Source organism: Carassius carassius, chromosome 14 (assembly GCF_963082965.1).
Source record: "Carassius carassius chromosome 14, fCarCar2.1, whole genome shotgun sequence".
Lineage (NCBI taxonomy): Eukaryota > Metazoa > Chordata > Actinopteri > Cypriniformes > Cyprinidae > Carassius > Carassius carassius.
The window spans coordinates 19,819,188-19,844,730 of record NC_081768.1 but is presented as its reverse complement, the minus strand read 5'-3'; the positions used below and the strand labels follow the sequence as shown (position 1 = coordinate 19,844,730).

Genomic DNA, 25,543 nt, shown 5'->3' with positions numbered 1-25,543 from the left:
ATGGATGGGTTATTGGCATTACTCACAGTATATACAAAGAGCTAGTAAGTATAAGACTCTCTGAAGCTCTCAGTGTCTTTTCACACAGTTACTTAAAGTCTTTTTTACTGTGCCAAGTCATTCTCATTATCTGAGATCCAGAGTTAATACCCACAAGCTGTCAGTGATACATTCAAAAAATTAAGCAGATTAAATGAGAACTAGGAACAGAGAGGCAGATGATGACAAAGGTCGACAAATATGCACACTGATGCAATCTCAGCTGAGCAAACAATATCAAATCAAGATAGTTTTAGACAGGTATCAGATAATCTGCCTGTACTCATGTCTATTATAAAATGTAGACTCCAGCATCTACATAGGTGAGTGTTAACAGGAACCCAGGTGCATATTCACACCAACAGCCATGTTCAAGAAGATGACAAAGATCTAGAGAGCTTGTGTTCTCTAAGGAGGCCTGGCCCATAACCTGCCCTGGAAGTGTGCATGTGCTTTGAGCAGCATTCGCTTGAGGGAGACACATAAAAGCTCCTCATGGCTGTGAGGTCAATTACATTTATATTTGACCAGCTCAAGAAGTGCACTAAGACTCAATACACAATTGAAAAACGCGCGCATATACTAAGTGCATTCAAAGTGAAATGTGACTTTCTGAGCCCTCCGAGAAGCTCTGCAGGACTGACAGAAAACACTTGAGTGAGTTTTATTCACTGTACTGGAATTAAAACTGTGTTACCATGCTGACAAGCACTCAGATGTGAGAGGCGAAGATTGTTTTCATATGGGGGGCTAATGAGTAATGATGACAAATTTGATAAAAATGAGTGATGTACAAGGTTCAGACTATTACTTCTGCATTCGATATGTAGTGCATAATAAGAGAACAATCAGCTTAAGTTCCAGGATTGAGATAATGGTGAAACAATGGCACAAAAGAAAAAAGATTTATACTTGCACGGTTGATATTTTTACTGGCACAATCACAAAACAAGAACAACATAAAAAGAAAAGAAAAATACCTGGAAATTATTTTATAATTTAATTTGTCATCTTAAAATTCCATATGGTGATTTATTTATCATTTTCAAAACATTGACTTAATTTTAAACTTCACATTTAACAAATGATCATGCAATACCTATTTAATAATAGTCATCTACATAATTTTACCATCTGACATTTTATCAGCAGAATTTACAACAATGCTCAATACATAACAGAAAACCAAATTCTCATTATATAGAATCATGAGTATTGTTAATGAATGAAACAGTGAAATAATTAAATAATTAATGAATGAAACAATGAATGAATAAATGAATGCATTAATAAATCAAATGAGGCCAATTACAAATAGCTGACTGACAAATTCAGGAATTTTTTAATGATCAGTTCAAAAAACAAGCAACAAAAACAACACTTACGTCTTGTAGCTGCAGCTGGTCTTTATAAATCAAGTCAGTGCATTAGCTGACTTGTCCTGGGTGGAAGTGTGTGAATCTCAGCATGTGTTCAGACACCTGTAATGAGGACAGAGAGGACATGCGGTGAGAGTTTGATAGATGACTCCTGTGCAGTTGCGTCACTTTTGCAGTCAATATTTGCACTCTCTCATTTGTGAGGTGTCTCGATCTCGGACGGTCCACTCTTCTCCTAGATTATGATCTGAACATCACTGAAGGGCTTTGTGTGCGTTGATGTACATGTATTGACAAACCACGTAAATACATTTACAGTCCGTCACGCTTACAGACATGAGACAGATCCAGGGAAATATCACCTATAAAAAGAGGTGAAGGTAAAGTCTTTTAATGACTCTAATGGGTGATTTGATCTCAGATATTAAAGCTAGCTAAAGGCAAATAGTGGATGAGACATGTGCATTCCTATTTTAAATCAACTAGTCGGTGGACTGCCTGAATGGCTACTTGACAAGTCTGTACTAGACAAGTCATGCATAAAACAGACTGCCATGTCCACCAGACTCAGATGAATTTCTTTGGGATTTATGGATGCTAAGCACAGCACTTGTAGGCTGAATAACTCTAACCTTACATTTTACAAAACTATTAATTTCCTAAAACATCATGTTCTTCAATTTGTAGGGAATAAATGAACTCTGCATTAAAAAATAAAAATAAACTCAAATATTAGATACATACTGTGGGTGCACAACATATATTATATAAATACTTATACTTTATTTTTAATTTAAGTATAATTCTAAAAAGATAGACAGTTGCAAGCTGTAATACAGTATGAATATGAATATATTAATGATAATAAAAAACAGACAGACTGAATTTTCTTAATGAAAAAAAAAATATTCAATTTTTTTTCCCATTTGGTTTTGGTATAAAATGTGTTCTGACACACACCTGAGAACAAGTGCCACACCATAAAGAATCGGCTATAAAATTACTGTCCTTTAATCTCTCCACAAAACCTGTGGCCTGAAAGAGATCATTTAAAATCTGTTGAAGGTGGTGAATTTGTATATAAGCGGTGCTTTGATGGCTGTGGAAACGGTGCTTTAAGGACAATCGGAAACAGTAAAAGTGCAGCATACTAAAACGTTCAGAGATGTTGCAAATCCCAAATCTTTGTTTCAAAAGCATAAAAACAATCTTGCCCTAATCATCTAGTTGGTTGTTAGCTGGTAACTAGTCAACCATCCTGACCCATAAACACACATAAAAACAGCAAGTGCTAAGTGACACACTTGTCTCCATCATACGCTGAACCCAAGAAGTAATGCATACAGTACTTAAGATCAGGCTTCCAGAAACAGAGACCTCATGGTGATCTTCACAACAACCAGCATGCATCTGCTATCTGTGAGTGTATTTGTGCTGGAGCTCTATTCTTTGGCTGGCAATGCACAACAGGAGGGCGAGAGAGAAAACAAGGACACGTGGAGAGAGCGAGAGAAGGGCGGGTAGTAAAGACAACAGAGGAAGTACACAGGAAGGAGCCTTTGTTCTTGCTGATGCAGATTGAGAGTTTAATGTTTAATGGATCTCAGAAAGACGCCGAAGATCTCTCAGAGGACCAACAGAGGAAACCTTAACCAGGATGTCAACTAACAACAGGCCTGCACATGGGAGTAGAGATGGGTCACAATGTTGCCTAATCGTCTAACAACTAGTTTATTTAGATTTTTCTTTGTGATATATTTAGTGTCAATATTTCAATTAGCATTCTAACAAGTGTGCTGTATTGTTGGAGTGCAAAACCTTCTCAGAAAGTGTTGCATTTTTTAATTCAACCTCTTTAAAGCACCATGACTTCAGTCATAAATGTCTTTAGTCGCTGTGTTGCATCTCATGTTGTTTGAGTGTCCCAAGACAAAGCGCTGTAGAAGTTCAAAATAGTCCGATTTTTAAATGCAACTCAAGACCCATGTGTCCTGGGCCCCTGAATTTAGCTGTTGTTCGCAAATGCCCCCACTAAAAAATGAGTCCGAGATCAGGCAAACCTAAACCCAGACCGGATTAGTCAACAAGGCATTCAGATAACCCAATGACTAGTTGATTTGAATTAAATTTATAGTTCTACACATTCCTAACATGGACTATCAACAACTTGAGGTTAAAGAGGGACATCATTGATCCAACCAAAAAATACAACATCATTTAAGGCAACAATTAAAAAAATAACAACATGTATAGTTAAACAGCACTCATCCCATCTGTCCTCCACACAGACACAAAGCAACCTCTGCACAGTGTCAAAGTCCCAGCGAGAACCAAGTTCCACCCTCCACTGACTAATTCAATATTGATAAAGAAACTAAACAAAGCATGGCTATCAGCGCTGGAGGATTCCCAGTAGCAACAGTGAGCAATCTCCCAGCTCAACCCTGACTACATGTCCCCATTTATTTATTTAATTTCAACATTGTATACCAATTATCATACTGATGCACCACTCAGCATTTCGGCAGTGTATTACAGTATGAATGGAAATTTCTAGAGCTGAAACAACGAATCGATTTAATCGATAAAAATCGATTATTAAAATAGTTGTCAACTAATTTAGTCATCGATTCGTTGCTAAATAACTTTTATTTGCCGTAAACGGCTCATTTCGTGCATATTTCAAATCTGCGGTGACCAAAGTGTGGCAGTAATGAGCCACCGGAGGTTTTACTCAGCCAGTACAGCAGGAGAAGTAGCGAATAGCCAATAGCTGGCCTCGTTTATGTCACGTGCTTCCCGAACAGCGTCTCTGCAGCATTTAGCGGGATGTGCGAGAACTTTACTTTGAGCCTTCAAAAAAGAAGAGTGACCTGTAAACTCTGCACTACTGAACTATTTAAGGGGACGTTCACATATCGCGTCTTTTGCGCGCTCAAGTTCGTTATTTCCAACACCGCACCGCATCGAGTTAAAAACATCTCAACTTTTCAGAATGCTGCAAGCGCATCGCGGGTCATGTGACAAGAACTAACCAATCAGCTTCATCCTTTCCCGTAACAACGTTAAAAGCTCAGTCAAGATGAAAGGAACAGCTGATCATAGTTGTATATGGATTTCCACTTTGAAATAAATTTAGTAGCAGAGCTACTGCAAGCGATTTTTTGAGCTGCAAATCCATTTATCCTTTGCTGAAATTTCCGCGTCTTCAAGGAGAGAGCACGTCATGGTTGCTTATCAAAGGCAGATGCCTCAGGGGCGCTTCTGCGCGAGCGCTTTGGAAAGAAGGAGAAAGCGGCGCGCCTAGCGTTTTCCCCGCGTTTTTAGGCGCGATTTGTGAACGGCCCCTAAGACTTTCATTTGTGCAGATTCTCCAGTACAATGTTGTTTGCAAATGTTTAGTCGTAAAAGCTGATAACATTGCTTTTTAACAGTTAACATTAAAAGCTTTACAAACATGTTCTGTGATCAGTTTGTAGTTTACCAGTTCAAAATTCAGTCGTGCAGCCTAATTATGACTGAATGACAGAGGTAAATGTTTAAAGATATTTGAAATGCACTTTTTTTTCTAAGTATTCACTGCTTTTTCACACAGCAGGTTTTTTGTGTGTGACTGTCCAATTTTTTTTTCTGGACAACCTTCTGATGGATTTTACTTTTAATTGTGAGTTCCATTCAGGTTTCATGCCACTGGCACTTTATTCGAAGGATTGTTTACAATTTCTCAGCAAAAGCTATAAAGCTGTTTCCCAGTAAATAATAAAATACAATGCACTGCAATTTTATTCTGTTTTATCCTTATTCTTAGTGAAAATATGTTCTAAAAGGTTCCTTAATAAGCTTCGTTCGGGATGTTAAACTACTTTAGGAGCTCTAAGGACTGCCATGGTGAAAACATTATTTGAAATCTCCTTGTGAAATTTGCTAGAGTATGGGTCAGTGTTCTGATTGCAGAAGAGTTCGACAAAGGATTACTAACACAATAAAACAACTCCAGGTATATTTTTGATTAGGATATAACAGTGCAAAATGGTTAAAATCTCTTAAAAATCTATGCTGAAGGATAAAGACCATTTATTAATAATTTACTTGGGGAAAAAATGGAAAAAACTAAAATATAAGTACATAAACCGATTAATCGATTAATCGTAAAAATAATCGACAGATTAATCGATTATCAAAATAATCGTTAGTTGCAGCCCTAGAAATTTCATAAAATTATACCTCCCCGTTTGTGTAAAGAAAGCTGATAAATTTAGCAACATTTATTTCGATAATGGGAATTTGGGGAAAGTTTTAATATTTAATTGCCAAAAATAAAAATAATAATAAAATATAATATAATTTGTTTTAAGAGTGAAATATGATTTAGACATGTTCTTGGCAGGTTTCAAGTAGAGTTGTTCTGATTCTGATACTAGTATCGGAAATATCAACGATACCACAACAAATTCTGGCATCGGCATTGGCGAGTACATGAACCCATATACCGATCCGATACCATTTTCTTAAACAAGACCTAGTTACAACCGCTAGCTTTGCCTAACCGCTGCACGGTTCTTCTTTGCTGCTCAGAATGCATTGCAAACACAGGAAGTTGTGCTGTGTTGCCACAAGCAAACCCCTGTTTAGAGCAGCGAAGAAGAAATGAAAACGTGTTAGCAACACTGATCTATATATGACTGGATCGCTCATCGCATTCTAAACTGTCTGCTGTTTAGCAGTATTTCAGACTGGACCAACCAGACAGTAAAACGGCAACTAGGGATGCCACAAGTACTGCCACTTCACTACCAAGTCGGTGCTGAAAATTTAAAAATGTGATGATACCAGCGTCTTTGTAGTACCTGTAGTAAGTTACCGAATCCTGAGTGTATTCGGTACCCGCAGCTGCGTTCAGTCGCTTCTGTGTTAGTCTAAACGCAGGGCTCCAGACTGTAGCCGAATATAAGATTCAAGATTCTAGTGTCTGTGAATATTAAACTGCAAAATACTATTTAAATATTGCTCCTGCAAATTCTACATCTCACTGGGTGACAGGCACAGATGCGCGGGAGCTCGCTGTTTTGTAGTCTCTGCCGTGTGTCACTATGTGAGGACACGAACGCATAAACCGTCACTTACCGTTTTCAGTTTGAGAAACTGTCATATCATAAACACAGACACTCAAAGATCTTCATGGCAACCCATCAAAATAAATGTTCAGTTTAACGTGAGTAAATTGACAATATATTAAGCTACTGTTGTAGCCTACAGTAGATTTAGCTATGTCTATGTAGTAATAATAATACGTCTCTATTAATAATAATAATTATGCCTAGACGGTTGCTTGTTTTTTACTTTTTTTTTTTACTTGAGATTATCTGATTAATATATCATTGTTTATATTCCTAGACTTATTTGTTGCAGTTTTTTATACAGTTATATTGTAAAACTAAAATACCTTTTTTAGTTTGCGGTGTTAGATTTTTGGCTGCATTTGAAGTTCTTTTTCACTTAAGAAAATAAATAATATTACTGTCAAATTCATGTCAGATAATAAAAATACTGTAATAAATAAAGTAGTTCACCGTGTATTTGTTCATATTTTATTAAGGGATAAGTCTGAAGCACACCATAAAATAATTCTAGCAATTTACACAGGGCTAGTAGTATATACAGCTGTATATACAGATACACACCCAGGTATCGGATCAGTACTCGGTATTGGGCGATACCCTGAGCCCAGGTATCGGAATTGGTATCGGGAAGAGAAAAAGGGTATCGGAACATCTCTAGTTTCAAGATACAATATCTACTGTGATTTAACAATTTTGACTGAATGCTTAGTGTTTAAGACATTTTAACCCCAAATGTAACTAATTCTAGGGATGTCCCGATCAGGTTTTTTTGTCCTCGAGTCCGAGTCATTTGATTTTGAGTATCTGCCGATACCGAGTCCCGATCCGATACTTCTATAATACATAAAAAAAGAATAAAGAAGAGCGAAAAAACAGATCCAGGATCTTCAATAAATTACATTTTGAAATATATTCAAATATAAAACAGCTATTTTAAATAGGCTAGTAAAACTATTTCAAAATCTTACTGTTTTGCTGTACTTTGGATCAAATAAATGCAGGCTTGGTGAATAGAAGGGACTTCTTAAAAAAAAAAACTTAAGCTTACGGTTCAAAAACTTCTGACTGGTAGTATAGGCAACTTTATTTTTTCTCTAATTTCTAGCTTTTAATTGGCTGAGAAATCTATAAATGCTGGACAATAACAAATAATAATGATTTGTTTATATACTACAAACACTGTTTATCACATAATAATGCAGAATAGTTTCTATACTGTAATAAATAATATGTCAATCAGCACTGCATTGTTCATACTTTATTTATCACCTGCTGGAGATGACTTGAAGAACAATTTATTGTCGTGATCGTATATTAATGTCTTCGTTTTTGCATAAGTTTCTGTTTTCCTGTGAGCACCACAGCATAGCTGGACGCTTTTGTCCATATTAGGAATTTCCTGATATCAGCGCGACAGCGCGCTCCGGCTTCGAGTATGAATGAAACACGCACTGCATGAGAGTTTAGCGCTCTGTGATGTTCATCTTGCTGTATCCTGGGTCCGAATGAAATATCAGGTCATGCGCAAACTATCATGTCTCTTTGAGTTTGAATCTATATTTATTCACACCAGCTCTTGAAAACAAAGTGATGTCATGCCGCACGCGTTGCTGTTTCTGTGTGGAGTCAAAAGGGTCTAACTCTGTGCCACCGCATAACAAAAGATGTGTTAAAAATTAATGAGAATATATATATATCCGAGTCCTGATCGGGAGGTAACGTCCGATTCCGATCGAATCTGGACATCCCTAATTAATTCACAAATAAACATATTAAACAAAATTAAATAAATAAGCATATAAACATAACAGGACACAAATTTACTAAATTATTCAAGGGTATGCAATAAGCTTATGTGATAAACATATTAAAAGTAAATGTGTAAACCGTGCCATATGCAGCACACTAGTACACCATTCTAGACACAGTCTGATTCATCCATCCATCTACACATTCTTAGCCATAACCAACCCCTACACAGTGTCCTCCCTTCTCAGTGTGACAGAACAGAGTCTATAGTTCATGCAAGTGCTAACAGAGTGTTTGACTGCAATGAAGACACTTATGTCAGCCTGTAATAGTTCTGAATCATTAGGCGGGAACGGGACAAACCCCCCCATCATGCAGTTTTCCACTGACTGCCAGTTTGAACATGCAAAAGCACACAAAATGACCTTTTAAAGAGACCCAGCTCTCATTTCTCCATCACTGCACCTTCATGCCAGCAGCTGTGAGTGTGTGTGTGACAGGCTGGTGTGTGTAATAGCGTATGGATGGATGGTAGTCATCGCTCCGGCAATGAAATCATGAGAGCGCGGTACAACGCTGACTTCCATGTGCAATGACAGGGTGAAGATTAGATGATTATGATCATATTAAAGATTGTGGAGGGCTGTGCTGCTGTGTCAAAGCTCAGAATCATGGGCATAATTTACAAAAAAAAAAAAAATGAGTGGAGGGAGGAGCGATGTAAAAATCGATATTCCCTTTTAAGATGCTGCACTCCCAGTGACATTTTATAAGCCAAAGCGCTGCTTCAAATTTGTGGTCTGCACGGGTGAGAACAGTGCCACGCGGAGGGTGCGGACATGGCAGAACACAGCTGCTAATCTGGTGACAGTGAATGACTTAATCATACCTGAAACCAAGCCACGAGTAAGAGAGACGTAGAAGAGAGCAAGAGAATCATCACAAATCTGATCATAAATCAGCTCTGTGAGTCAAGGCGAAGGGAGGGACACTAAAGCGCACTCAGAAAACACTTTAAATTCATCAGTGTGATATGTGAACGTGAAATAAACCATTTGTTTAAATCCTATAATAAAAAGGCTGAGAGAAAGGCATCACCACGGGACAGATATGGCCGGCGGAGCTCTCACACACATCCCTGAAGAACCACTCAGCCTCTCTGAAGGTATTTCATCATCTCTAAAACGCAGAGGAGATAAAGGCAAGAGAAGAACCTGTTGTCACATAATCTCCTTATCCCGACAAATACTGTCACTCTTTTCAGCACTGGACACAGCTTTTGCACATATCTGTCTCAAAGATGTTCAACAGTACATTACAGTACAAAAGTGTAGACCCATCCATCCATTCTCCATACCACTAGCACCATGTAGGGTCAAAAAAAAAAAAAAAAAAAAAAAAAAAAAAAAAAAAAAAAACCTTAAATCAATAAACAATAAGTTATTAAACATCTTTTAAATTTAAGCCTCCATTCAAATTTTGCAATAACTTGATCAAAAGGGACACTAAAGACTTTATATTACAATTAATTTCTGTTTCAAATAAATGCTTTTCTTTTGAACTTTTATTCATCAAAGATTAATAAGATATACCATGATTTCTACAAAAATATAAAGCAACTGTTTAACTTTTTAACAGGGATAAAAAAAAGTGTTTCTTGCGCACATAGAAGGGTTAGAATGATTTTTGAAGGATCAAGTGACACTGAAAAAATTGCTTTGCCATAACAGGAATAAATTACTATACTACATTCTAAATTACAGCTGAAAGCACTGATAAAATCAGCCAAAACATTTCATAAATGAGCATTTAAGAGGTGAGTTTATGGGCAGAGATTGCACATGGACCTGTGCTCTTTCCTCTGCTGGCTCTTATGCTCTCACATGCTTGTCATGTCGGTTGCAGAGCTTGTTGTCTGATAAAACACAGAAGGATCCCTGCTAATAAAAAAATGAACATTTAGTCCCTATGGAACTTCACAACATGTTTATGTGCAATGTGCAAGTGTTATGAGTTTTACTGTTGGCGGCATGGAGCTTTTTTTTTTGTGTGTATGCCAAGGAGAAAACAACGTCCGTCTTCACCAAAGGCGTCCGTTTCCAACTGCCAGGAATCTAAATCTGTAAATACATTTTATAGGTCTCAATAAATTCTATCAAGAAAAAAAGGTTGTTTGGCTGTTCAGAGCCTTCAACTGGAGCAAGACCAGGGTTTTTGAGTATTTATACAGTACAGACCAAAAGTTTGGAAACATTACTATTTTTAATGTTTTTGAAAGAAGTTTCATTACAAAACATTAATATTGTGAAATATTATTACAACTTAAAATAATAGTTTTCTATTTGAATATACTTTAAAAAAATAATTTATTCCTGTGACGCAAAGCTGAATTTTCAGCATCATTACTCCAGCCTTCAGTGTCACATGTAACATCCAGTCTATCACATGATCATTTAGAAATCATTCTAATATTCTGATTTATTATGAGTGTTGGAAACACTTCTGCTGTCTAATATATTTGATGAATAAAAGGTTAAAAATAACTGCATTTATTCAAAATAAAAAAAACATTTCTAATAATATATATTCTAATAATATATTTTCTTTACTATCACTTATTATCAATTTAACACATCCTTGCTGAATAAAAGTATTGATTTTATTTAAAAAATAAAAAAATTACTGACCCCAAATTACTGACCAGTAGTGTATATTGTTATTAATGAATTCATCATATTAGAATGATTTCTAAAGGATCATGTGATAATGATCCTAAAAATTCAGCTTTGCATCACAGAAATAAATGATAATTTAAAGTATAATAAATTTAAAAACAATCATTTTAAATAGTAATAATATATCACAATATAACTACTTCTACAATAGGGCTGTGCGATATGGACAAAAAAATCCTATCATGATTTTATGATCAATTTTGCGATTTCGATTTTAATCACGATTTTGACACACACAGGCATGCTTTACAGTCATAAATGCATTCACTATAAATTTGAAACATATTTCCAAAAGAAAACCAATGAGAGCTTTATCAAAAAGTTGTAACATGTCTCTACAACAGACTTGAGTCAAAATAATCACAAAGTAAAGATGTCAACAAAATCTAGACATATGGCAAAAACATTATAATAAAAAAATAAAATAAAACCTGTGTTCAGGGAGTTTTTTTTGTTGGTCATGCATTGGTCATAAAGCTCACTGTCGCGGTGCCTCAGGTGTTATATGTTTTGCCCAATATATTTATTGCCCAAGGGTCACACGTACTCCGTCTGCAGTGCGTATACAGTAAGTTATGTGTACGCGGTTCAGAAGCAGCAATGAGAGCGCATTATTGTAAGGCGAAAGCACATTAAAATAATGCACTATCTATCTGCTCGCACGCAGATTTCCTTTGCTCTGTTAACAAAACCAGATACGCGTGCTCAGATCATAGACTGTATAAGGCTCAGATATATGCTGCCTTACAACGTCTCTCCTCTCGCTCAACCTGTGTCCTGTGCACTCACAACTCTCTCTGTGCTCACGCGCAAGATATTAAATCTTTTCGCACCTTTCTATTTATAACCTATTCTGTTCTCATCTTTTACCGTGTGCAGTGTGAACGTTCTGATCCGTTAACATGGGCTCGAAAAAATTGTTGATGCTCGAATGCATTGTAATAATGTACAGAAATACTTCAGATTTATAAACGCTGACTTGTTAGGTGATGTTTTCTCATTAAAATCATACAATTTCCTATTAATTCAATAGAACGTTTACGCACACTAGGGATTACCAATATGGCGGCGCGGCGGCTTCACTTTCATAACGTCATGAGCAATCCAGTTCTATATTATAGATCAGTGGTGGCGAGAGACAGTGAAACGAGGAGGAGTGAATATTAGTGGTGTGTTGCAGGCAAACATCCTTCTGCACGAAGCAGGAAAATGTGTTAATACATTCTCAAATGGATTAAGCAAGAAGTACATAGACTGGGTTATTAAAATAAATCAATTACATATACAGCCCTTGGGAACTTCACTGACAAAATGAATCGATTTGTGGAAATTATTCAAACTTCACAGCACTATTATTGGAAGCGTAGTTTAAATACCTCTTTGCCCTCACATGCTCAGGAATTCAGGAGTAGCCATAACATTTAACCTTCCAAAATGATCTTTGGAAAAGGTCAAAATACAAATACTAATTTAAATGTATTGTAAATATGAAATATACAGTCCAGCCGTACGTCATAATCTGATATATTAGAAACTGAGGTTATCTATGGAGAGATCATGTGATTATTACGGAGTATTTTAATTGACTCTATAACGTCTCTATGGGGAAGCAAGTCTGTGCTTCATCACATGGACAATAATAATGAAGACATAAATAATGAAGGAGAACCACCACATCAAAGCTATTCCAAACTACAGATAAACAGAGAAGCAGAAACCCAAAGGATATATAAAAGACACAAATGTTCATCAAACAGCCATGACAATGGATGACCCTTGACCTTTTGACTGCCCCTCATTTTTATCCGCCTCCTTTGACCTGCCCTTTCATCCCAGAACATTCCATTAACTGCACTACTCCCATTAGAGACCGTCAGAGTCCCGCTTAAATCAATGCTTTGCTGAAGAAGTCCAGCAGCGCTCCAGATCCACTGGCACATTCCCATGTGATTCACACCGACTTAATGGCTTTATTTCAGTGCTGCGCTTCCAATCAGCCGACTGGTATTTTTAGAGCAGTGAGTGCTCACACATTGTCTGTGACTCTGCTTTAATTTGCAGACAGGATATAAACAAAAGGGTCAGCTGAGGAGTTGAAGATAACATCGTGGAAGGAAAGGGAGGAACAAAGGTAGAGAAAATAGAAGCGCACAAACACACTTTCTTATGAGACATGATACCAACTGCTTGGTTTCGCCATCTACAGCTCTTTCCCAAACTCTCCAGAGCAGAGAGAAAGAGAGAGCGAGAACACGTCTCTGAGGAGCCGAGACAAATGGGCAGCTCAGTCAGCTGTGCAGGTAGAAAAGACGCTCCTTTTCTCAAACAGAAATTTTTCGCTGGGGCTCTTGGGATTGGGCAGAGGTATTGATCTGACTGGATCAGTTTGGTTACGGGGTGATGAAAGAACAGAGGTTGAACTGTCCATTTAGTTATGATGGATGGTTCGTTTTAAACCTATGAACAAAGAACAGCTATATGTAAAGATATAAAACAGTGTGAACAAAAGCATTTAGTGTCACCTTGGTCAAGGTTGGACACTTTTGAAAATGGTGTTAATTCACAAAGTGGAGGGAGAAAACACACAGCCTATATAAGATGATTTTTGTAATGTATAGGCACTTTTAAATGTCACAAAAACAACAGATCAGACTACATTTTCATTATGTTATATTGCTGTTATGACAATACATTACTCCATTCTTCAGTGTCACATGATCCTTCAGAAATCAATTTAATGCAAACAAAAAGTATTTCTTAAAAAAAAAAATGAAAATGAAAAAAAAAAAAAGATTAACAAGTTAGCATTGTCTCTCAAAGCTGTAATGACACTTTCACCATAACCATAATTACAACTGTCAATGTTTTATCAAAAGTTAGACTACTTTGTGACAACAGTATCAGAGAAGAATATACTTGAGATGAAATATGACACGTTACATGTAAAAAAAACAAAAACAAAGTTAAAATCAGGCTTTATGTCAAATTATGTAAAATGTGTGAAATTATTATATAACTATTTAGGACACAATAAATGTTTGCTGTGAAATGGGCCTTATCAAGATGAAGTCGTCTGCCAATATATTCCAAAAATGTTTAGAATGTTTTTTTCCACCCACAGACTGCTGTCAAACACAACATATCATTTGAGATGATTTGATATGACAGTTCTTCTCAGTTGCTTGTATATATATTGTTGGACAATGTTGGTAGTCAAATTTTATCTGTTCAAAATGTTCAGATTAGTAAGATTTTTTAAAGAAATTTTATTCAGTAGGGACACATTCAATTGATGAAAAGTAAAGACCGTTATAACAATTAGGGATGGGTATCGTTAAGGTTTTAACGGTATTACTACTCTTACCGATACTGCTTAACAGTCCGGTACTTTAACCCTCTCAAGTCGATTAACGCGGATACGCGTTTTGAGTCATTTTCTCCTGATAACCCCGAAAAGAACTTAAATTACACTTTCAGTTTTAATCGTACAGATAAGAGCAATACATCAATCGAATCTGTAAAGGGTCTACTTTTTTTGGATACAGACATAATAACAACAAAACTTTGTGCACTTATAAAATAAAGATAACAAACAAGGTGCGCTGTCTGCAGCCTTTGTCTGCGCTGATCTTCTTTTACAAACACGTCATTTAAATGAACTGTAACTCCGTGAATACTCAACGAAAATACATGAGAGAGATATCTATAGAAAGCTTGACATGTCTGCTTTTAAACTAAACAAGTGCCGCCGAAAACAGATATTCTGTGATAAAGTAATCCATATGAAAACAACGCGATGTCTGTTTTTCACGTCTCCCTTCATTATCTTCTAATGTGACCACGCCCCCGCGCCGAACGCGCTATTCAGATTCAAACTGAAGCGCGCGGCTTGAATACGCCCATAACAGAAGAAAAAGCAGCGAGACTGTTCAAGTTTTTTTTATTTTACTGTTTGCTTCGCGATGAGAGGAATAACACATAATTCACCCCAAAAAGATGTGATGTGGTTGAGGATTTGAGAAATGGATTTCCTCAGAAAAAAAGAATGAAGCACTTTATTCAGCAGAGATCATAAACATGAGTAAGTCTCTTTTTATTTATTTATATACTTGTACTAGTTTCCACATAACGTGTAAACGTTTTACTAGTTAGACTTTTTCCAAACTATAATTCCTGACTAAATGTATAATCAAGTGAAACATTATGAAGTTTCAATAACAATATACAACACTATACCCTTCAAAAGCTTGATGTAAATAATATAAATGTAACAAATAGATAACTTCAATTTATTCCCCCTAAAAACCCAGAAAAATATTCTCAGCTCTTTTCAACATTAATAATAATGATGATAATAATAACAACAAATGTTTTTTTTTTTTTTTTTGTAGAAAATAAGATTGTTAAAAGGATTTCTGAAGGGTTGTGTGACTGGAGTAAGCATGCCAAACAATTTGTTTGAAAGTCAGCTTTGATTGTTTCTAATAAACTGTTTAACTGCTCCCCCAAGTGGATATTAAATTATGTTGTGGGATAATTAAATATATTCCTAATAAACTACAAACATAAAGTTATATAGATTTATTTTGTTCTCACATTCTCTCTTGTAACTCCTCACTCACAGTGGCACAGATGACTGAATGGCTCATTATGCAGCTCATTATGCGGGCCTTTGTCTTCTCAGGTGTAAATCACAATGATATTCATGGTAGTTGATGCCTACTCGCATATGACTTTTACCAACAAAAAGTGTCTTAGAAAATTTAAATCAATATATTGTTTTCTGTGAGTGAGTAAACAAGATGATTTTCACATCATTTAGAAAGAAAAATTCTAGGCTACAAGCTCCAGTTCTCAAAAATCCCGGGAACCATTGTTCTTTATGTGTTTTTTTGCCTTATTCAAGCGTTTTAACATTTTTAGTTTTTCAATAACCACGCATAATATTTTTTTTCTCAAAAACACAATCATGTACATACATGCATTTCACATATTATTACAGCCCAGTTTGTGCGGATTACAGTGAGATTAGTCTTTACCCATTTAGATATTTATAAGAAACTGAAAAAAGCACAAATGTCAGGGCATGACAAAACTTCTCCAGGCCCCAAAAATACCCTTAGACTCCAGAGGGTTAATGGTATTCTTATCGGTACTTTGTGTGCGTGTATAATAAAAGGTTGCAAAATGTGGCCATTGGCTATTTTGTAAACTAACTTGTAGAGCTGTGCATTTAAGTTAGCCAAATAAATGGTTTACATTTACATACTGATTTTTAAAAACAAGTAGAAAATATGTTAATTTCTTTCGCTCATTTCTCCCAAAAGAAATCAACAGAATTTCTACGTAAGGTTAGCAAACCAGGGAGAATTAACATTTATTTTAAATGACATGAACAACGTTGATTCAACATGATTTTAGCATACATACCTGACGTAGATGGGGCAACAACCAGAGACGAGCTAGCTAACGTTAGGCAGTCGAAAACTTTGCATTTCTCTGTCTGCACATAAAGCACTTTTGAAAGATGCTTTGACAGATTGCTTGAGTTTCCGCCCTTGCATGCAAAAATTTTGTTGCACTTATGACAACGAGCGTTGTCTGCATCAACTCTAGTGAAGTATAAACACACTTTGGAAGGTTTTGCTCTCTCTGCCATCATGACTCTTTATTATTAAGTGGGAGTTTTCGTACTGTTATGCGTGTGCAGATCTCACAGTCAAACGTCTTAATATCGCAAATTAGAAATGTTTGGTAAGATAAAATGTGCACGAAAACATTACTAAGCAAATCTCTTCGCCATCGTCACTCTTTATTATTAAGCGGGAGTTTACGCACTGTTATACGTGTGCCGCGCTCGTTGTGGTGTGTGTGTGACTGACAGACAGCCTCCGCGGCGCGCATGAGAGATTTCGCGGATCCCACAGACAAACGTCTTAATATGATCACACATTACAAATGTTTGGTGAGATAAAATGTGCACGATAACATTATTAAGCAAAAATACATAGTACATTATTTTTTTCCCTCCAGTACCAAAAGCAGAACCGATAGCGTCAGATCTTACTGATACTACGGTCCTTCATAATTTAGCCCCGGGGCCAGTTTAATACCGGGTTTCGGTACCAATCCCTAATAACAATACAAAATGTTTCTTTTTAAAAATGCTGTTATTTTGAATTTCCTATTATTATATTTTTTTTTTTACAAAAATATTGAGCTACTGAAAATTCACAGGATAAATCAAGAGAATAATTACATTTTAAAATATATTTAAAAAAAATAAACCAAACCAGGACAAAAAGTGTCCCTATCTAAAGAAACAAGTGCAACGTTGAAGATTCAAGCTCATTTCACACTGCCTAAACATCCAAACAGAGCATACATCACCATATACTCACACCTGCAAGTGCAGAGCTTGCATTTTCTCATTCTGGTTCTGGCTCATTTACCACACATTTTGTGTTTGCGAACACACACACACACATACATATATCATGCCAAAAGAAAGGTCATTTGGAGGAAAGTTATTAAAGATGGATCACAGATCAGAGGAAGAAAAAGGAGAGAAAAAAGAGGCCAAACGAGTAGGATGAGGAGAGGAGAACAGTGATAAATAAAGGTGGAAGGTTCCCGGCGCATCTGTCAGTGACACTGACAAGGCCAACCAGGCGTGGTGTCCAGAGGCGGAGGGACAGGAGAGCTGAGAAATGTGTCCTCCATGCCATTGTGCTCGGGGCCAAACACACAGACAGCAATACCCATCCAATGAAAGACCCTGCACCCTTCACACACCCAAACATGGCACTAACGGCAAGGCTTAATGACATCCAACGAATGGCTTTCTGAGGTTTTATTATTGGAAGTCACCTAAATTCCACCTCCAAGTCAGACCATAGCGTTTTGGGAGCTGAGGAGCAGAGTTAATATCTATCTCACCATATAAACAAGTGAAGGCTGAGTGCAATACCCTGAGACTCGGTTAATAGTGGGCTTTGAGCCTTAGAGGAGTCCCTGTCTGACTGAAATTTGACCCAATAAAACCAACAAGGACAATAAGCACCTCTCCAAGCCCCTCATTAGCTAAGGTGGAGGTCTGTCTCTAATGCCAATTTAACAACCTGAGTCATATTCCACTAGCACAGATCCTTCCTTCTCTCTTGCCCTGAGGCCATGTTGCCAGTGTGGTCTGTTACAGCCCATAATCAGCATCTGGGAAAGATAAGAGCTCCATGTTGAGGCTCAAGGCAGAGGACTGATGGCGCAAGCGTCTGACGGGGCGGGAGACTAATCCAGCCCCATACTCCGACAGGCCCCGGCTAATCACAGGCCGGTTGGATTAAACCAAAGACCAGACAGATGCAACTCAAGAGGATGACTAGAGCAATGGGAGGCAAGCCCAAGAGACCAAGGATTACCTGATGAAAATATTCATGGAGGTTTTCACTCCCTGCTGTCTTTCTCCTTTATTTTTTTTGAGCACCAAATATTAGGCACCCAAGGGCAGCGTTTTTAAAAGGCAGATTAATGATAATCCAAGTTAACGCAAGAGGCAAAGGTCTGAGATACTGTATGTGTGTGTGTGTATGTGTGTGTGCTCTAAACTTATACCATTAACCAGATAGGAAAGTGTGTATTATTGCTAATGGTTATTCACAGTGCCTTATCATGGTAAAAAGGGCAATTTAGCCATAAAATCCAAATAAATAACTAATATATGCAATATGATGATTATTCTCTGAATGTCAAGATGCTCCCCTAATGTTGTGTTGTACAACCTGATGTAGAGATATTTTTCTATCTTTTGATTTTTGCACAGGCGCTAGGCAACAATGTGTCATGTAAATTGTCTGGTAATAACTGGCTGCGCTTCAAAAGGTCAGCAGCAAACAGGGTCAAAACTGGAATTGTTTGAACTTTAAGTGTCACATTACAACGGTTGACCAGAGCACAACACGGTGCCGGGGCTAACGCTGTAGCTCAATGCAACGGGAACCGTCGAGATGAATCATGTGAAAGGGCCTTAACAGTAAACCGCTGGCATTTTTTAAATGAGCAGCGATGCTGTTGTGTGCGTGTGCAAACGGAAAATTGCACAAAGTAAAGAAAAATAAGAACACCACATCTCGAAACAAACTAGACTTGGTAAACAGCAGTGCTCAAAGCAGCAAAAAGGTTTTAGGTTAAGATGAGGTTTACTTCTAGGCTTTGGTTCTGAGTAAATGAATTGCTGCAATGACAAGCACTGTATCTTGCTTTCTCAGCTGGAGAGCAATAACCCAATTTTTATGGTGAATACAGAGCAAAATGTGGCACTCAAACAAGGTGGGGGGGGGGAGGGGCTTAGGGGTCCCATCTGCTGGAAAAGCCCCCCCAATGTTGCACCCCTACACAGCTAAACCAATTTTCACAGCCCTGTCTTCTGGCTTGTGCATGTTCGAGTATCAACACAACATCATCTACAGCATGTAAAAAGATTCTTATTTTTCAAAAATTATAAACCATGCCCAAAAATAGACAACATACATGTATGTTGGGATCTGTATGTTAAGGCTGAATTAACTGTGGAAATTAGCAGAAAATGAAAAGAAAAATTTGTAGAAGTAATTTAAATTTAGTGCTCACCTACTACAATAAATATGGATAAACACTATGAAAATCCCAATATTTGATCTTATAAATTCTCTCTCTCTCCATTCCTTCTTCATGTCTCTCTGTCAAAGTAAAAGAGGCAGGGGTGGTTGCTCACTTCGTGCGCGTTTATTGGGTTAAATGCACCAAACTGCTCTGCTCCTCTCTAATGCAGCACTGCTCAGGAGACGAGACTTCCCGCTGAGAAATCTCTGAGCCGGAGAGAACATGTTGACTCACTGCTACATTAGACACACTTGCAAAAGCGCGCACACACAAAAAAAGGAGCTTTTGCGATGACGCATCCCACTTGCAAACACTTTGATTCCACTGAGCAGAGATCAAGATGACACCCGGAGCCAAAATTTATGGAACATGCTGATTAAAGACTGACAACTTGTTATTCAGAAGAAAACTGTGAGTGACTCGGAGCTTCACAAGGAGGGGAAAAAATAAAAACAATAGATTTCTGTCCTCCAAACTTTAGTGAAGTTCCATCATCTCCTCCCTCCCATCTCTTTGGGAAGCGACTGAGCGCTCTGTGTGGAGGTAATGGTGCGGCAGTTGAGACGCAGCGGTTCAATGTGTCAGATCGCATCAGGGTAGAAGCATTACCCTACAGCAAGATACACTCAGAGGGAGCTGCGCTCCACTCACACACACAAGTTTTAAATTATAGGATTAAGCAATGAAGCTTCGGCTCATGAGAAGAGGGATGAGACAGTCACTGATGCTTAATGACAGACAGAATGTTTTGTCTAAATGCTTGTTTCTCACATAGAGAGAATAAGGTGAGGTCAAAAAAATAGGGGCAGCTTTGGAGAGAGAGGTAATAATGAGTAACTTGCGCTCTATTCTGCCTGATACAAACTGACTGGAGTGCCGCTGGTGTAGTCATGGTTAATTCATGCTTCTTGTGGAGATACGGAGTCACACACACTGGGGTTTGGCCCCTCTTGTCTCATTAAACCACTCAGTGGGAATGAAGCAGAGACACAGTGGAGGTATAACTCACATGGACACCCACACAAAACATGAACACATGGAGCACCGTGATCAAAGCCACATCCATAGATTATGTACTTAAAACTGAAAGGGGTGAACCTAGTGGATTTTAAAAACAAAAGTTGAAACTACTGTACAACTATTGATATAAGTTTTGTAAAAGTTGAAAAATATATCTATTATTGGTAAAACTAGAACATAAAAAATATATACAGAAAAATTTGAAGTGTTTCTTTGGCTACTAACTGAATAACTTTTAGTTCGAGCAATAAAATGACTAAAACTAAAATAAAAAATGAAAGCTAGAAAAAGTAATAAAGACAAAAGTCTACAACAAGAGAAAAAGCCAATAGCAAAATTACTAAACCTTTAAACTTAAAATGAAAAACTGAAAATCTGAAAATAAAAGCTCATTTAAAATATGAATAAATACTGTAATAGTACATAAACAAAATTAAAATAAAACTGATCCAAGACAGTGGACAAGTCATGAATAAGAGAGGTACTTTCAGTGTATGGAAATCCATGTAGCTCCAAAACACACAAATATTAACATGTCAACACCTTAAGGATGCGTTGTTTACACGTAAAATACATGTTTTTTAAAGTTTTATTTAAGTGTGAAAAATGTACATGTAATTGGCAACGCAAACAACATGTAATCAAAGTGGATTCTACACGAAAACAATGTGTGATCTCAGATATCAATTTTACATTCTTTTAAGCAATCCGGCAACTTTGACCAGTTTGAACATGAGAGCATGATTGGCTGCTGAGCACTAGGCTTAAACCATTACTGTAGGCCTAAGGGGTTGCCTACCACTCCTGCACTCTATGCCACCAAAATGCACACAACTTGCTAAGAATCCACTTATTTCTTAAGGCTTGTTCCTCGTGTAGAGTATAAAAAATTAAAAAGTATAACTTATAAATAAAATAACAGAGTGTCTTAGAAACTAGTGTAAACTAAAGTGTAAACCTTTAAACTAAAGTGTAAAGGTGTAAACACAACAGACAATTATTTTTTCTTACATGACACCAAGATTGCAAATTCGAAAGAGAAACTGAAATTGTCCAAAGCCCTGACGGGGGTTATACTGGTTTTGTGGCAAGCTGATATACCGGTAGGGCTGTGCAAAAAAAATTCATCCGCATCTAGTCAGTAAAGCCGCTAGATTACTGATTAGTACACTGAAAAGCTACACAAAATTGCGTTCAAAATCACAGGCGATTCATTTCCTATATATTCCTATTTTTCACATTCGATTCATTGCATAGCACTTTATACCAGTGTGAAAATTTCCTCTATGTCACAATCCTAGTGTGAGCTACATATATTTAGTGAATCAGACATTTCAAGGGCCGCATCATTGCTAAAAATCACTCCATGGCACTGACACATTCACTTCTGAAAAATCACACAATCCACAGTAACAAAGAGAGCATTAACTACTCACTATATGCATTTACTGGAAATGCTGTGTTTTCTTCAGTCTCTCAAGACAGCAGAAATGGAGGATGAATGCATATTTCATGATGGTACTTTATTTTTTAATAGTTACAATGAAGCTACAACGACGTGCAACAAACAAATTATGATATCAGTCCTGATATACAGTGACGCTAAAAACGTCTTAATATGCAACCACATAATCATGTCAGAGGAAATTGAGTCATCAGTGTGCTAATGTTTAGTAGATCAAGGTCTCCGCTAGAGCCACATTCACCACATACTGATTCACGTCATAAGGAGCAAGACTGAGAAATGAGAGACTGTAACTGTCTCTCCTCATTACAGTGATGGCAGAATCAATACGGCCGTGTAAGTGTTTTACACAAGGACTGTTATCAGCGCATAATAACCGCTGTCGACTCATCAGCAGATCAGCCCATCTCTTCAAGCTCATATCACCACATCTACTGTAGCACATTTATATTCATGCACTAGTCCAATTTGCGTTTGGCCTCAAGTAAATTTGGTCTTAATTTCCATTTGTGAACCTGCTATTTCAGGAGTGTCGCTTGAGCATTTCCTGTCTGATTGTAAACCGTCTGCCATCCTTTCTTGCTCCAATTAGGCCAGTGAGAGTCATGCCGGATGAGGAATCCTATTACTTTAGAGACCAGAGGAGGAAGGAAACAGAACAGTGATTGAGTGTTTGGCATTCACAGCAAAACACATTGAGATGTTCCCATGGAGGGAGATAATTCAAACTGTGACATTGAAGGAGGAAGCACAGAGATGGAGATAGAGATATACAGGAATCGAGGCTGACTATGTACAGATCTGAAATGCCGTTCAAATAATTTAAGATATGTGTCTCTCTCTCTCTCTCTGACGCAGTCACTCAAATTAGGCTCAAAGTTTGAGATAGATTTATTTTGTTCACCTTAAGATAGGCAATACAGGCACTTACATACAAGATCATATAAACTCCATTTAGAGGTAATATGTGAAAATGATCTGTTTTTCAAAATGCCAGCACATCAGGTCTGACAAAATTGACAGACAAATATATGGTTTGAGCACCTACTAAGTTTCAGCCAATCACAAAGTTCTGACAGAATTACCCCACTACATGTAATTTTAAGCCTGTAGTGAGAGATCACGACTATACAAGGTAAATATGTTGTGGGAAGAAACTGTTGTCAAATCGGACAGACCTTGAAATGATAGAACTTTTTTCCATTTGAACTGATGAAGATATTACTTCAAGAGTTAGAGACTCTTTTACTAACAATATTTGCAGCTAATTTTGGTGCTGATGTATGAATGGTAGCAGGCAAACAAAAGACAAACAGCTGTTCCATGTGTAAACAACAGATGTGCTATATTTAGGGGTAAAGATTAAAAAATAGAGCAATTTTATCCCAATATAACAAGTTTCAGGTGTGAAAGTAACTTGTGGAGCATAACCCTTGCTCTGTTTTTTTATTAGCAAGGATGCATTCAACTGACCCCTTGCCAGTCTGTGAGCTTGATTGACAGGCGATCTGACCAATCATAATTCTGCTATTTTGTCCAACACACAAACCAGACAGCAGAGTAGATTAACGTCAGTGGACTTCAATTTGAAAATTCAATTTGTGTCTTTCCATCTGAAACAAGATACCTTCTATGTGCATTCATGATTATATCATGCTATAACTGGTAAAGAGGAAGAGCTGATCGGTTCATGTGCTGCTTGAACTGAGGCACTACAGCGATCCATCATGACACACTAAAGAACCACAAAATGGTATTTATTATTTGAATCTCATCACTTTCCACAAAAATGTTTCCAACACTGATAATAATCATAAATAGTTCTTGAGCACCAAATCAGCATAATAGAATAATTTCTAAAGGATTATGTGATACTGAAGATTATAATATATAAAAAAGTATATAATATTTCAGAATATTACTGGTTTCATTATAAACACAGCCTTGGTGAGCACAAGAGACTTCCTTCAAAAACATTAAAAAAAAAAAAGTACAATTTTTGAAGAGTATGGTACATTTATAAAGCTCTATCTAACCGTAAGTCAAGTGTCCTAATGACCAACGGGAGCATCTTGCCTGGAAGCAATGATTTCCTGGAGCTGAAGGTCAATGTCTACTACATTAGCATCACTCTGATGTTGTACACAACACGGAGGGACTCCCCAGCTGCAAAAACAGAATTAGCACGTAAAACATATCAATACAAAGGCCAACGCAATATTGAGAGAAAAATCTATCACAGTATATTGTTATATGATTGTAAATTGTGTTATGTGATGTGAGACGCTGCTCTTTATATAAAAAAAAAAAAAAAAAAAAAAAGGGCCATCTGTAGCAACAAGAAGAAATTATGGAGGGAGGGAATAGTGATTGGTTTCCACGCCATTCCCATAATTCATGAGGCAAATGCTCTGATTGTGTCAGGGAACATTAATTGGTCATTGTGGTGCTGTGAGCCATAACTAGAACAGAGGCCAGGACACCAGCGAGACTTCACAATATCTATTGTTACATTATGTACAAGTGCAGAAGTGATGAAGATGTTGTTTCGATTGCCTTATGACCAAAGAGAAAAGGGAGAGAGGTGGAGCTGGCAGTGATGAAGAGAGCTGCAGGGTTTTTTTGGCGTTGCATTAACACTAATTAGGGTAGAATTGATTGAGAGGCGAACACCCTCTCTCATTATAGTACTGTCATTACTCTTAGAATGACAAGTGACAGTGTTTCAAATGAGACTGAGACAAGTCAATGCTGCCGCTGATAGCGGCATCGCTCAGAGATGGCACGCGGCAGCCTAGCAGACAGAGACTTATTAACGACGGCTGCGGTACTTTGCACAGACTCTTGGCTTGTGCTCAAAACCTGAGAAAGTCTACAGACAGTACAAAGAGGTTGTAAGGAACAGAGACATACAAAAAAAAATCATACAAACATGACATTTGGCAGAAGCTGAAAGCGCAAAATGTCCACTTTTAACATTTTTTCGATCTTGTAGGCATCGTATATTCATTAAATATTCACTAATTTGTCACAGAAAACCTACTCAAATTCTGAAAGCCTTTCTCAAACCAAATCGGTTTCCTAGGAAGCAAGGCAGGTGCCTTTATTTTCATTCAAGACAGCAGTGATCTATCCTAGTCCTGAAGATCAACACTCCTGCTGAGTTTAGTGCAGGTCCTGCTGTAAGCACCTGTCTGAAATTTTTAAGTGAACCCAAAGACCTTGATTAGCTAGTTTAGGTGTGTTTGATTAAAGCTGGATCTGAAATCTGTGGGAAAGTAGACTTCCAGAAGCAAGGCTGAGCACCACTGCGGTAACACAAATAAGTGGTACAAAGCTGATTGTTGTTGAACTGCTCGCCTTCAAAAAGGCCAGTAACTGGAGCATCTCTGTTTCTCC

The 25,543-nt window shown here is 37.3% G+C and overlaps 1 protein-coding gene across 5 annotated transcripts in view; it reads right to left on the bottom strand.

The window, feature by feature from the left end:
- The window catches only part of ndst2a (N-deacetylase/N-sulfotransferase (heparan glucosaminyl) 2a), a 135,372-nt gene that overhangs the window by 33,591 nt on the left and 76,238 nt on the right, over nt 1-25,543 (bottom strand). For all 5 annotated transcript variants that reach the window (XR_009437530.1, XM_059566513.1, XM_059566512.1 and 2 more), the window contains one exon: nt 1,425-1,520. The gene's annotated coding sequence lies outside the window, so the exon portion shown is untranslated. The remainder of the gene's footprint in view (nt 1-1,424; nt 1,521-25,543) is intronic.